Below are 12,485 nucleotides of genomic sequence, written 5' to 3'. Positions count from 1 at the left end.
GGGGATCAAACTGCAGTCCCTGCACTTTTACCTAAGTTTGCCTAAGCAGGCGCTTTGGATTGCTGAGCTATCTCACCGACTCCCTCTTTGTCTTTTATTTGGCTCCATGAATACACATTTTGAGTTTCTCAAATAAAAGAAACCATGCACTATTTATGCTTGTGTGTCTGAGTTATTTCACTTAACATTATGTTCTCAAGTCGCATGGATTGGCCTAGGAATGCCTTGATCCTATCTGTCTTTATGGCACCGCTGTGTACGAATAGCACATGTTCTTCCTCCATCCATCTGCCGATGGGCATGTATACTGTTGGCAGGATCTGATTATTATAAATTATGCTCCATGAGTATGTGTGTCTGTATGCCTATATGACTAAACTCTGTGGGAAAGATATTAAGAAGTAGGACAGCTGGGCCAAAAGAAATACCCATTTTTAATTTCTTGAGAGATCTGCACCCTGATTCCCATAGTGGTTGTATGAGTTTATCTTCCCCTCAATACTAGAGAAGTGGTCCCTCTTCCCCCAAGAACTACTGTGACTCCTGTAAAACTCAGAAAGAGTTGGCTGTGATGCTGCAGTCCTCCCACACCTGCAGACAGAAGGACCGGAAACGCAAGCCCAGCCAGAGCAACTTAGCAGCCAAGTCAGAGCACATCCCTGAAAGGAAAATAATAAAGAATGTGTGAAGGCTCTAGATCCAATCCCCAATACTGCTCAAACAAGGAAAGAAAACTAAATACTTTTAATGTACAAGTCAATAGAGTGAATATTCGTTTTCCTAAAGAGAGGAACTAAGTGACCAAAAAGAATCTAATCAAAGCAAGGCAAAAAAATAAATAAATGAACAAAACCCTCAGAAAGGCAAACATTAAATGTTTCACCTTCTAGGCCAACATTCAGGGCAGGCTGCGGTGAAATGTGAACTTGGAAGGGCTTAGGCGATGTCACTTCCAGGCCTTCACTAGATGGGCTCCGCTTGTTGCCTGAGGCCTTCCTTGGCAGGCATCACCCATTCCTGACATCTCTACCTTCTGAAGATGCCCAGTGCACCCTCAGCTTCATTCCTGAAGTCTCAGCATCACCCTCTCTGGACCGTGTTGCTAGAACTCACAAGCTATGTGTTGGTATCTTGGTAGAAACCCGCATGACTCCACCGCCCTTGCATTATGCATGCCTGAAAAGCCAGGATGACGTAAAAGATGGCAAGGTTTGGGGCCGGCCTGAGCTGCAGAAAGCAATGGCAAGAACGCATGGAACAAGGGTACAGTGGCTCCTTTTTCCTCAATGTCTGAACTTGGTGGTACACTGCCCTACACAACCCTACATAAATAGTGTCCTCAGTATCTCCTCTCAGTTGAAAGCCTTTCCACGGTGCTTATAATTTTACACCCTTGAACCTGTGGCGGGTGGAGACCGGCCACTTCCTTAGATGTCCTCAGGCACCCTTCCTACTTTCCCACTGCAAAGTGCTTGGCTTCATTTCAATGGCTCTGATGCTGTCAGCAACCACACTCTCCCTGGCTCAGCTTCATATTCACTTCCCTCCTGGCCAAGCTGCGTAATTTGCACATCTTTCAGTTCTACACTGTGCTCCTGATTCTCACTGTAGATCTGGCTAAGTAAACCCAGAGCCTGAATGTGGAGCTGCTGCTACCAGAAATGTCCTCTGCCAGATTCATTAGTTTGTCATTTTAAAAATTAGACTTCATGCTGCAGATACTGCTCAGGGGCATAAGTGCTTACCTAAAAAGCACAAAGTCCTGAGTTCAATTCCTGGTACAAACACATTAAAATAAAACAAATTAAGCATCACATAGTGTTAGGACATGGATAGTTTTTTGCCAGACTGAATTATGCATAGACTCCAATCCAGTTTCTAGTACAGTCCTCATTCCCAACTGAAATCACATGAGCTTTTCTATAACTGTCCACAGTCCTACCAACAGTTTGGCCTTTCAAGCTCCAACCAGAATCTCCCATTAAGGTCTGCTAATAGCATTCTAAAGCTTCTCTACCTGGCTTCTCCAGACTTTTGCAAACTCTGCCACAAACTAGTTCCACAGTTCTAATACAAATAGATCCAACTTCACTCCTGGTATCAGTCTTCTGTATAATCATCTTCCTGTTGCTGGGAGAAAAAACAAAAAAAAACTAGACAATAACAATTACAGGAAGATAGAATTCTTTTTGTCCGGGTTTTATTGGGTTTAACTCGATGATCAGCCGGGTCCATGGCAGAAGCAGCATGACGGAAGGACACGACAGACGAAATCTGCTCAGCTCATAGCTGTCTGGAAGCAGACAGAGAGAAGGGAGGAATTGGAGTGACAATAGAGTCAATACTGCTCAAACAAGAAAAGAAAGAAAGTTTAACTATTTCTTGTTCTTCAAACAGGAAATAGTCCCTCGCTATTTCGAGGTTCAACTTTCACTGGCTCACTTTTTCACAGGTTTTCAAAAGCAACTATGAATCTAAATTATCGCAGAGTTTTGCTCTATTGCGGGATTTTGCAGTACCGTACAGGATAAGTATGTTGTTAAAATTATGTAAGTTTACAAGTTTAGAAAATGGTTAATAACATTGTGTTTTAAAAAGTGTGGTCTGTGTATTCAAAATGGCTAGGATAGTTACATTCTCTTAATGAATAGACGGATTTGTTCTAATGGTGTTTGTAAACAGGATATCATGTCCGCATCATGTACAGCAATTAACCACTAGGAAGAATGTATGCAATGTGTGAATTATTGAAACTGTCCTACCAATTTGGTTTGAAACTGTCTCATTGCTCTTTGTTTCTCAATAAAAGCATGAGGAAAAAAAGTATGGGGAAGGTATATAAGATTGTGGGAAGCTTTTATAAAGCCTTAAATATATAGTTGTGTCCCAAATTTTCTGATCAAGGACATTATGGGGCCACAGAGGAAAGTGATCCATGATGTAAAGTGTGCCTAAGGAGAGTCACATGGAGAGAAAACATTCTCTCAGGCTTTCCAGAGAGCAAATTGGTCAAGCAATGGTCATGACTCATTCACATGGCTGACACTGACAAAAGATCTACAAGCTGCAGTACAGGGTTTCAGGCTAAATCCTGAGGGGATTCGACTGACCTTATCAGATACAAAAGCTACATTTCTTCTTATACAGGTCTTGCTTTATCTTGGTCTTAACCATCCAGAGAAAAGTATAAACACGAAGTATAGAAAGTAAAGCCATATTAATATGCTGAGCTGTAAAAGGCTCAAGTCAACAACTTCTGACATTGCCAGTCTTATGGAAAACCCACTACTATTATGGACTACTGGACTATATTGGAATATTTTTCTGAATTCACGCACCTCCAATATTTAAATGACAATGGAATGCCCTTCTCTGACAAAACTATCCAAAAAAGGGGGGATACAAATGAATGACCATTTTGTATCTGTATATTCAAAATAGTTAGGATAGATATACAGCTGCATTCTCTTAATTCATTGAGTAGAGAGATTTGTCCTAATATGGTTTGTGGACAGGATATCATGTCTGCATTTTGTACATTGAATAACCACTAAGACAACAATATGCAATGTATTAATTATTGAAACTGTCTAGTAATTGGTTTTGAAATTGTCTCATTGCTATTTGTTTCTCAATAAAATTTTTAAATATAAATATATATATATATAAACATAAATATGACATTGCTATTTCACTGATTTTCACTTATTGTGGAGGTGTTTAGAACATAACCTCTACTGTAAGTGAGGGACCATTGTACACCAGTCTAGGTTACACCCCCGGGGACCTTCCTCCTCTGATCAGAATTTGCCTCCAAACAGCACATTCAGCACATCAGCACAGGACAAACAGGACACTGAGGAATATGGTGTCCCTGTGACCCAGTCATCTTTCAGAAACACTGCACCTGAACACTGGAAATTTGGAGGGATGCATTTATTTATTTAGTCTTTTTGAGACAGAGTTCAGGCTGGCCTTGAAGTCACCTTGTAACCCAGAATTCATAGGGATCCCCCTGCCTCAGCCTACCAAGTGCTGAGTGCTGTACTTACAGGTCTGTGTCACCATGCCTGGCCTGGAGGAATTTTTTTTTTTTTTGTACCTGGAATCAACTCAAGACCTTGCACTTGTCAAGGGAGGCACTTATGCCACTGAGCTATCTCCCCAGCCGCTGGTGGAATATTGTAGATCAAAATCACAATAACACAACTAACATCTATTCCTAAATCAAGAATTAAGGCATTCCAGTGGGAATTGGACAGAACTGAAGAAGACGTCATCTCTATCTCTGCCCACTGACTGGCTTTATGCAAACTGTTTAACCACAGAAAGGTTCATTTTTTCTTTCTATTCTGCAGAACCTAATAGGCTTATTGAAAGACTGCATCCAAGACAATGAAGTCCCTCTGAGACGACCTGATATGTGACAAGCATTCAATCACAAAGCCTGGAAAAAAGAACGCTGCCACATGCCCAAGAAGCAACACTTGCCTATTAGAGAAATTAGTAAAGAAGAAGAAGAAATCCATCCCTCTTTGTTTGAAAAGAGAGGCCTATAACAACATTGGAAAACGATAAATACAGAGGAGAAGCCCATGCGACTTCCAGAAATTTCTACATTCTCCCATCTTCCTCACAGGCTGCATGAAAATGACATAATTTTAATTTTATTCCAGTCAAGAATGACTGAATTCATCAGTGCATTATAGAATATTGACTTCATAATTGTGTTTATTGTAGACTGAGAGATGTGCACAAAAGTTTGATAGCCAAATCTTTGTTTTCTCTATGGCACAGGGAGGGCTGGAACTGTTATAATGCTTTTAACCAAACCTGTATTGCCTAAGCAGTAGCAGAGGACACTGGTTACAGTCACTGGCTCATTATCAACTACACTGTGCGCAGGACACCCTAAAGTTCATGAGTTGGAGCCTTCACTCCCAAAGTGACTGCATTTGGAGAGAGAGCCTTTACAGAGGTAAGGAAGGTTAAACGGTATCACAAGGGTAGGACTCTAATAATGCAGGACTGCTGCCCTTACAGGAAAAGCAGCAGGAGTGCAAGCCCCAGGGCAAGGCCCCTCGAGGACATGGGGAAAAGGCACCCTCGCCAGGACAGGGACAGGCCCCAGGAGAGACAGAGATCCAGCCTGCGGGCTCCTTGGCCGTGAACCACCAGCCTCTGCATCTGTGAGAAAATAAGTTTCTGTTGTTTAAGCCATCCAGCCTGGGGCATTTTGTGCATGTGGTTTTAGCAGACAAATTTCTTGCAGTCCCTTCTGAGACAGAAGTGAATCTAACTCCAGACCCGATCACCTGCTAGCAGCGGGGGTCGGGCCGAGGCGCTGAGCCGTTCAGGCCTCCATGCCCTCATCTAGGAACAGAAATCGTGCCACTGATCACAGTGTGTTGTTCTTTTGTGCATTTGGAGAGAGAAGTGAGAGAATAACTTTAGGGGCCTTAGTGTGATGTCACATACATAGTAAACCCAGAAGTATTAACTTATGATTTTATTATTCCAAATTCACAGTACAACCTGAGACATTTTATGCTGTGAATAATTCTCCCACTCCATCTTAACACTTTGGCAGAAACTATACCCACAAAACACGTGTTACTTCATTTTTTTCTCAAAATAAAGAAATCTTAATAAGAGAGCAAAATAAAGATCCAAGAATTGCTACTGCAATTGATTCTTCTCATTTTCCCCCAAAATGTATTTCCAAGTAGTTTACGAGTTTCCTCAGCTCATCCACGAGCCATCTTCTTCCAGCCCTGAAGATGTAAGGATCCTCTCCACTTGCTCCTCTTTCTCATCCTTAGGAGATAAACAGAGCTGCCACTCTCTGAAGAGGGCACCGATGTGTCTGGAAGACAGAATCTTCAGAAGAACAGGGCAGACAGAAGAGCACCATGTAAGCTACAGAAAACTTGTTATCCACTGTTCACGAGGCATTCTTTGTGGGAAAGGCTCTGTGCTGAAAATTTCAGAAAAGCTATTTTTAAGCTTCATGTATTCTTTTTGCAGTAGTGAGGACTGAACACAGGGGCTTCATCTGGACCTGTATCACCAGCCCAGCCCTTTAAATATGTATATGTTACAGACAGGGTCTCGATGAGTTTCCAGGTTGTCTAGGCTAGGTTTAAACTTGCAACCTTCCTGCCTCAGCCTCCCAAAATACTGGGATTATGCCTGTCTAAATACAGGCATATATTTAGACAGAGAGTGAGAAATGATTTCATCCCTGAAACATTTCCAAACTCATGGCCATGTTCTCCAGTTCCTATAGGGGCAGAACTATAGGAAAACAAAACAGCAGAGGCTTGAATCAGATTAACCAGAAAAATTTTTGACAGGCAACATTCTACATGAAAAGTCAGATGGGAATATTCTTCTTCAGGTGCGGTCAGCTTGAGATGGTATCAAAACACTTCCCATGCCACCTTCCAGGAATCTTCCGCTGCTATTGTAGAACTCTCACAGGGATTTTCTTGGTCTCAGGATGTACCCAGGGTAGGGTGATTAGTTTGAAGTGTATGCTCCAGGGCTCACTCTCCAGTAGTGCCAAAGCAAAACAAAGATTTCTTTTCTTTCTTTTTTTTTTTTTTTACTTTTGCAGAGCCATTGCTTTGGCTTATTCCAGATATTTACAGATCAAGTTGAGCTGGATGATGCGCACCTGTAATCAAAGTGCCCTGGGAGGCTGAGGTGGGGGTTAGTTCAAGCCCAGCCTGGACACCTTATAACTTAGGAAAACCCTATTTCAGAAAATAAATAAATAAACAGACAAACAAACAAAGAGGTCTGAGGCTACAGCAAAGGCTCTGAATTCAATTTCCAGCATCATACAATATCACACACACACACACACACACACACACACACACACACACACAATCATTTGCCGGTCAAGCAGTACACATTCATTTCCTCTTTTAACTTTTACAGCCAATAAAGCAGAAAGCAAAGCTTAATGAAAAGAATGAGTTTTGAGCCAAGCTACTCTGAATTTCAATTCTCGCTTTACCTCCACTAGCTAAGCCTGATTCCTCTTCTCCACATGAAGATAATAAACCACAAGTCAGAGATTGAATGTGAGGTTGCTCATCATGTCTATGAAATACCTGACAAATAGTGTCAACCAACAGAGAAGCAGTTATCACGATTATTGTTTTCATAGCCATAATGCCTATTTAAAAATAGACAAAGAGAAATTTGACAAGCCTCCTGAGGTCTCTAAGTCAGCAAGTGATAAATTCAGATGGAGCAGAAACTAAGTATCTGTTTTCATTAGCAGTGTTTTTCTTCATATCAGAATTTGTGAGAAAGAAATATTCAGGGTCTGTGTGTCTGGCTAAGAGACCATCTCTTGTGATCCACTTTCCCATTTTGTGACAGGGATACTGTGAAATGCAAAGAGAAGATCTTAGGGAGAACATCTCCTTTGAGAAAGTCTCCAAGAATTATGGGCAGCTGGCATGTGCCTTTTAATCCCTCTGACCTCTAAATGTGATCACTGAAGGAGTTCTCCAAGCGGTACTGGAACACAGGGCCACTCTGAGGGTGAAAGCCTCCCTCTAAGGAGGGTGGACCAGTAAGCTACAATGAACACGGGTCTTGGATGAACTTGGAGCTACCATCTGGTGTGCTCATTTCTGAATTTATGTAAAAGAATAAACTCATAGGGTTTAAAATTCTGTTGTTTATGGCTTCTGTGACTCGTAGCTAACATACAATTCCTAAATGATAACGCTAAGTCTTTCTGACACTAAGGCTGCTGGAAGCAGTTAGGATGAGCTACTAACTCTGTTCTTCAGAAAACCATCTGTCCAAGGTGAAGCAATAGGCTTAGTCATCCAAAAGACATGCTACCTCTGAGAATAATACAATTGTCAAAACATAGTTTTAATTTTTGTCTTGTATAAAGAATACCTTTTCTCATAAACAGGAAAATAGATGTTGCTGTTGCTTCCAATTCAGATATTTTATGAATGCATGATGTAGTAGAAAGTGAATGTACACAAGGATCCTGTAATCAGGTGGTATCCAATGATTGATGGATATTTGCTGTCTAAATCACATTTGGTCATTCATTCAATCACTCAGCAAAATTGTCAAGAACCTTCTAAATACCAGGAATGATAACAACCAAAATTAAGCATTCTTCCTCTTAGGGAGTTTGCATTGGGTCTAAGAGAGATGCAGACATTAAACAAGTGAATAAAGGAGCAGATAAAGTTTGTTTTATGTACTGGGTAGAAAGAGAAGTTCAATCTAAATAGGTCATGATGGAATGGAAACCTTCATGCCAGGGAGACCCAGTCATTCAGACAGAGGGGAGAGCTGATGCAAACATGACAGCTGCCGGACACGCAGGAGCTTAGAAAGAGTTAAGAAATCTGGGGAGAGCAGAAAGTAGGGCGCAAGATGGGGACAGTGAGGAATGACATCCTGGAGAGAGAGGTGTCAGATCAGCCATGCCTGGTAAATATGACAGTAAATTTAGATTTTTTACTTAAAGTGTATCATGTAAAAGGGCATGTTGCTGGAAGATTCTGAAGGAGGAGGCAAGAAGGCCTGACTTGGGGTTTTAAAAGATGATGGGCAGAGAGTGGGTCATGTGCCTAGAGATATGACTAGTTCAGAGCAGCACGCTGTATTCACAACAAGAAAGCCAGTACAGCAACATGGTATCAGGTAGTGAGTTTGCAGAGGAATGGGCTGTTTGGGATACATTCTAGGCTTATCATCTGTTGACACATCAAGGAATAGCATATTATACCAGCAAACAGATTTTCTGTTTCAATTCAATGTGCTTCCAGGGCCAGTGAGATAGCTTAGCAGATTAAGTACCTGCTTTGGCAAGCACAGGGACTGGGGCTCAATCCCCAGTCCCACACGCTGCACTGGCCTTGCCCCCAGGGTGCACTAAGCCATGGACTAAGTCCAGGCAGGGTGATGCACACCTGTAATCCCAGCACAAGGGATGCTAAAAACAGGAGGATCACAACAAGTCCAAGCTGCGTAATGAGACCATGTACCAAATACATGAAGTAAAAAACTAAATAAAATCATCAATTTGATGTCCTTTGGAACTTACTATGCTGTTCAAAATTTGTCTAAAAAATATATCTTTTGCTTTCCTTGTTCTTGGACTGACCATAATATTATAACCACACAAATCACCCCCTACTGCACACCCAGCAAAATACCTGTACCTTTTTGACATGTTTCTCATAACCTTACCAAGCTCCTGGGTTTTGGGTTTTTTGTTTGTTTGTTTTTTAGCATTTCACCTTAAAATCCTAGCACCCTACAGAAATGAAGTAATGGGAACAATACGGTCTAATCCAAAGATCCCCTAGACCAAGCAGTTGCTTCACAATCAAAATGTTAATTCTGCATAAATTAGAAACCCTCACCAGAACGGTGCAATGCAGAGCACCATTTACCTCTGAACACATGTTCTCGCCTCTCCTCTATTTTTATGTCTGGAACACCTCGTTCACAGGAGCAAAAGGATGAAGTCAGTGTGTGGGAACCTTCCCCCATGTTGCCTAGCTGCTGATGAAGTCTGCAAGTCTGCAGAGCCTTGCGGAGCTCGCCTTTCCTTTTCTCCACTCTTGATTACCTTCTTTCCTCCTGTCTTGTCTCTACTTCCACAGAAGTACACTAATCCTGAATGGCTGGGAATAGGATGACATGGATCCCAAGAGGTCTTGGTGCTACTGGGTTTCGACTGGTTTTTATTTTCATCTGCATGACAAGTCTACAGATGGTACTGTCCTCTCCATGAAATCAGGGGGTGACATCCCAGCCATTCGAATAACCACAAAGCCGACCACATCAGGCACCCTCCACCACTGGAGAGATGAGACTGCCACGTGATGTGGCCACTCATCAAGAGAGGGTTTAGCCACTCACCCTCAACTAGTGAGGGTTTAGGCACTCACTAGTTCAGGAACCCCGGGTTAGTGAACCTAATTTTGCAGAACTTTTGCTGACCTGTCTTTCTGGGGCTTGAAGAGAAGAGTGTTTATGAAGGTGCTCTGTAAACAGTAAATTATATGATGTACCATAATATTATAAGTGAAAAACATAATTGAATAAGTAAATTACGGTGCATATAAAATGAAACATTTATTTTTTCCTGTGACAATTTGCACCTTCATGAATAACTATTTCCTCAAGTATTTAAGAACAGAAAGACTTTAATCATGGGAGATTTGACAATGAACATGAACATGAATACTAGCCAACTTTTATCAATCACCATAATAATTATAATAATAATAAGCAGTACTTCACATTCATACAGCCTCTGCCAGATGTTAAGGGTCAGCTCACTTACTCTCTAAACAGCTCCTCATGAAAGACGCTATCATGGTCCCATTTTGCTGATGAAAGCAGAGGCCAGTTGCCATATGAAATGCGAAGACTTCAGTCTCAGCATTCTTGCTCCTCCCCCACGTTCACACAGGATCTCTATGCAGGATTATAGCCTTGTAGTCCTCCTAGAATTCATTTTTATTTTTCCCAAAATGTCATTTCTTGAAGGCTGGGCTGCCTATTTTTGCTGAATGTTAAAATACTACCGGACAATGTCAGTGAGTGGAAATATTCAAGATCAATGATCCAGAGGCACTGCACCAGGATTTCCCCAGCAGCTTAAATCCTTTCTAATCTGACTTTTCATCAAGTCCTGGTGACTCATGACAGGCTAATGATTTCCTCCCCCTTAGAGGCTGTCTCCTTCAGTCTGCTTCTGCCAGCCTCAAGTGGTAATCTGGGATTAGAAAAAGAACTTCAAATGTGCATCTGCTGCTGCACAGCCCTGAACTCCCTGACGGAGACCTGAGATCCAGGCAAGCGAGTGATGATAGCATGAAGCGCAAAGCTCCTGGAGAGCCTTTTGCCTGTACACCAAAGGCAGTGCTCGTAGCTCACGGGCACTTTTTAATTGTATAGCAGAAGCATGAGTATGCAGCTATTCACAAGAAACTACTGCACAACTCTCTGGAACACCTTACCATTGTGCTCCACACTCTGAGCTTAGATACACTGGATTCCAAAGGAGCGACCATTCAGCTATCACTTTGGAAAAGAAGGAACAGATGACAGTGATGATTAAGGTCATAGGTCACCTTCACTGGACCATGATTCCCAGATTAAACATCATCACTCTGATCACCATCATTATTCGATTTTTTTTTTCTGTATTTTAGGGAAGGGTCTACAGGGTTACAGGGTCTCACTACGAGATTGGACTTGTAGTGATTCTCCTGTTTACAGCCTCCCAAGTGCTGGGATTACAGGTGTGCATTGTCATGTTCAGTCTCAATTGCTATCTCAGTGTGCCCCGAGGGCAGGGCCGGCACAGTCAGGCCAGGGATCAAGCCCCTGGCCCCTGCACCTGCTTGCAGGCGCTTGAATGCACTGAGCTACTTGGCCACCCCCATTATTTGATATTGTTTCAGGGTGTATCTGTCAAAATGTTTCACATGGAATTAGTTTGTCTGAATAAGTGTAGACCAAACAGCACCAATTGTGGAGGAGAGAGGAATTTGTCTCTTTTCCTTCTGCTTCACTGTTGGAGGTGGAAGATCTCAGTGTCTCCTGCATTCAGACTAAATTACATTGCAGGTGAAGGCAGAAGGTGGACTTCTCAGCCTTCAGACAGACAGACAGATGATAGGTGATAGATAGAGATGGACATAGACAGACAGACCCTATTGGTTCTATATATTTGGAGAACTGTGAGCAATACAATCACCAGGGGAGGAACAGTGGTAAATATTCAGTTATTTAGCAAAACAGGGCCTCTATGGGGAAAAGAGGAAGGAAACATTTTCTATCTGTAACTTTTAAAAGCACCATGTGCAGTTAGGACCAAAAAAGGATGAGATTTGGATCAGCTAATGTTTAGTAAACATCTATTCTGAGGGAGTCCCTGGATTCAATGATTTCTGATATAGTGTCTTTTAGAATGTTCATACAGAACAACCACCAAAACATCCTATATTCAGGTTTCCTAGACTTCCTACTAAAATTCAACAGAGAAAACTACAGCCAATCAGAAACATGTTAGGATTCTCCACCATCTCTTCAGCTAGTGCTATGAGTTATCCAGACAGCCGCCTCCGTGTTGTCCTTTCATTCTGTCATTTAATCTAGTTCAGGACTAGTTCAAACTCTGTGTGCAAAGTAATTCTTGTCCAGATTTATAGACACCAAATCTTATTTACTGTGCTTCACGGTCAATTTCAGGACAGCTCAAGGGTATTTTCAGGGCATCTGGATACCCGTGACCAGGATGCACCCAGCATGAACTTGTCTTCTTAGAGGGAGGAAGGGCCTGTGTCGGCCGCTCCCTGCTCAGCTAGTGCCAAGGAAAGGAAGAGGCAACCTGGTGCAATTCATTTTCTTCAGAGAGCAGCCACTTTTTAGAAATTCATCCAAATGTACGTGTTGAGAGGCTGTGGCCC

The sequence above is a fragment of the Octodon degus genome, unplaced genomic scaffold (assembly GCF_000260255.1).
Source record: "Octodon degus isolate 3935 unplaced genomic scaffold, OctDeg1.0 scaffold00029, whole genome shotgun sequence".
In the NCBI taxonomy this organism is placed as follows: Eukaryota; Metazoa; Chordata; class Mammalia; order Rodentia; family Octodontidae; genus Octodon; species Octodon degus.
Note: the sequence above shows the minus strand (reverse complement) of the source record.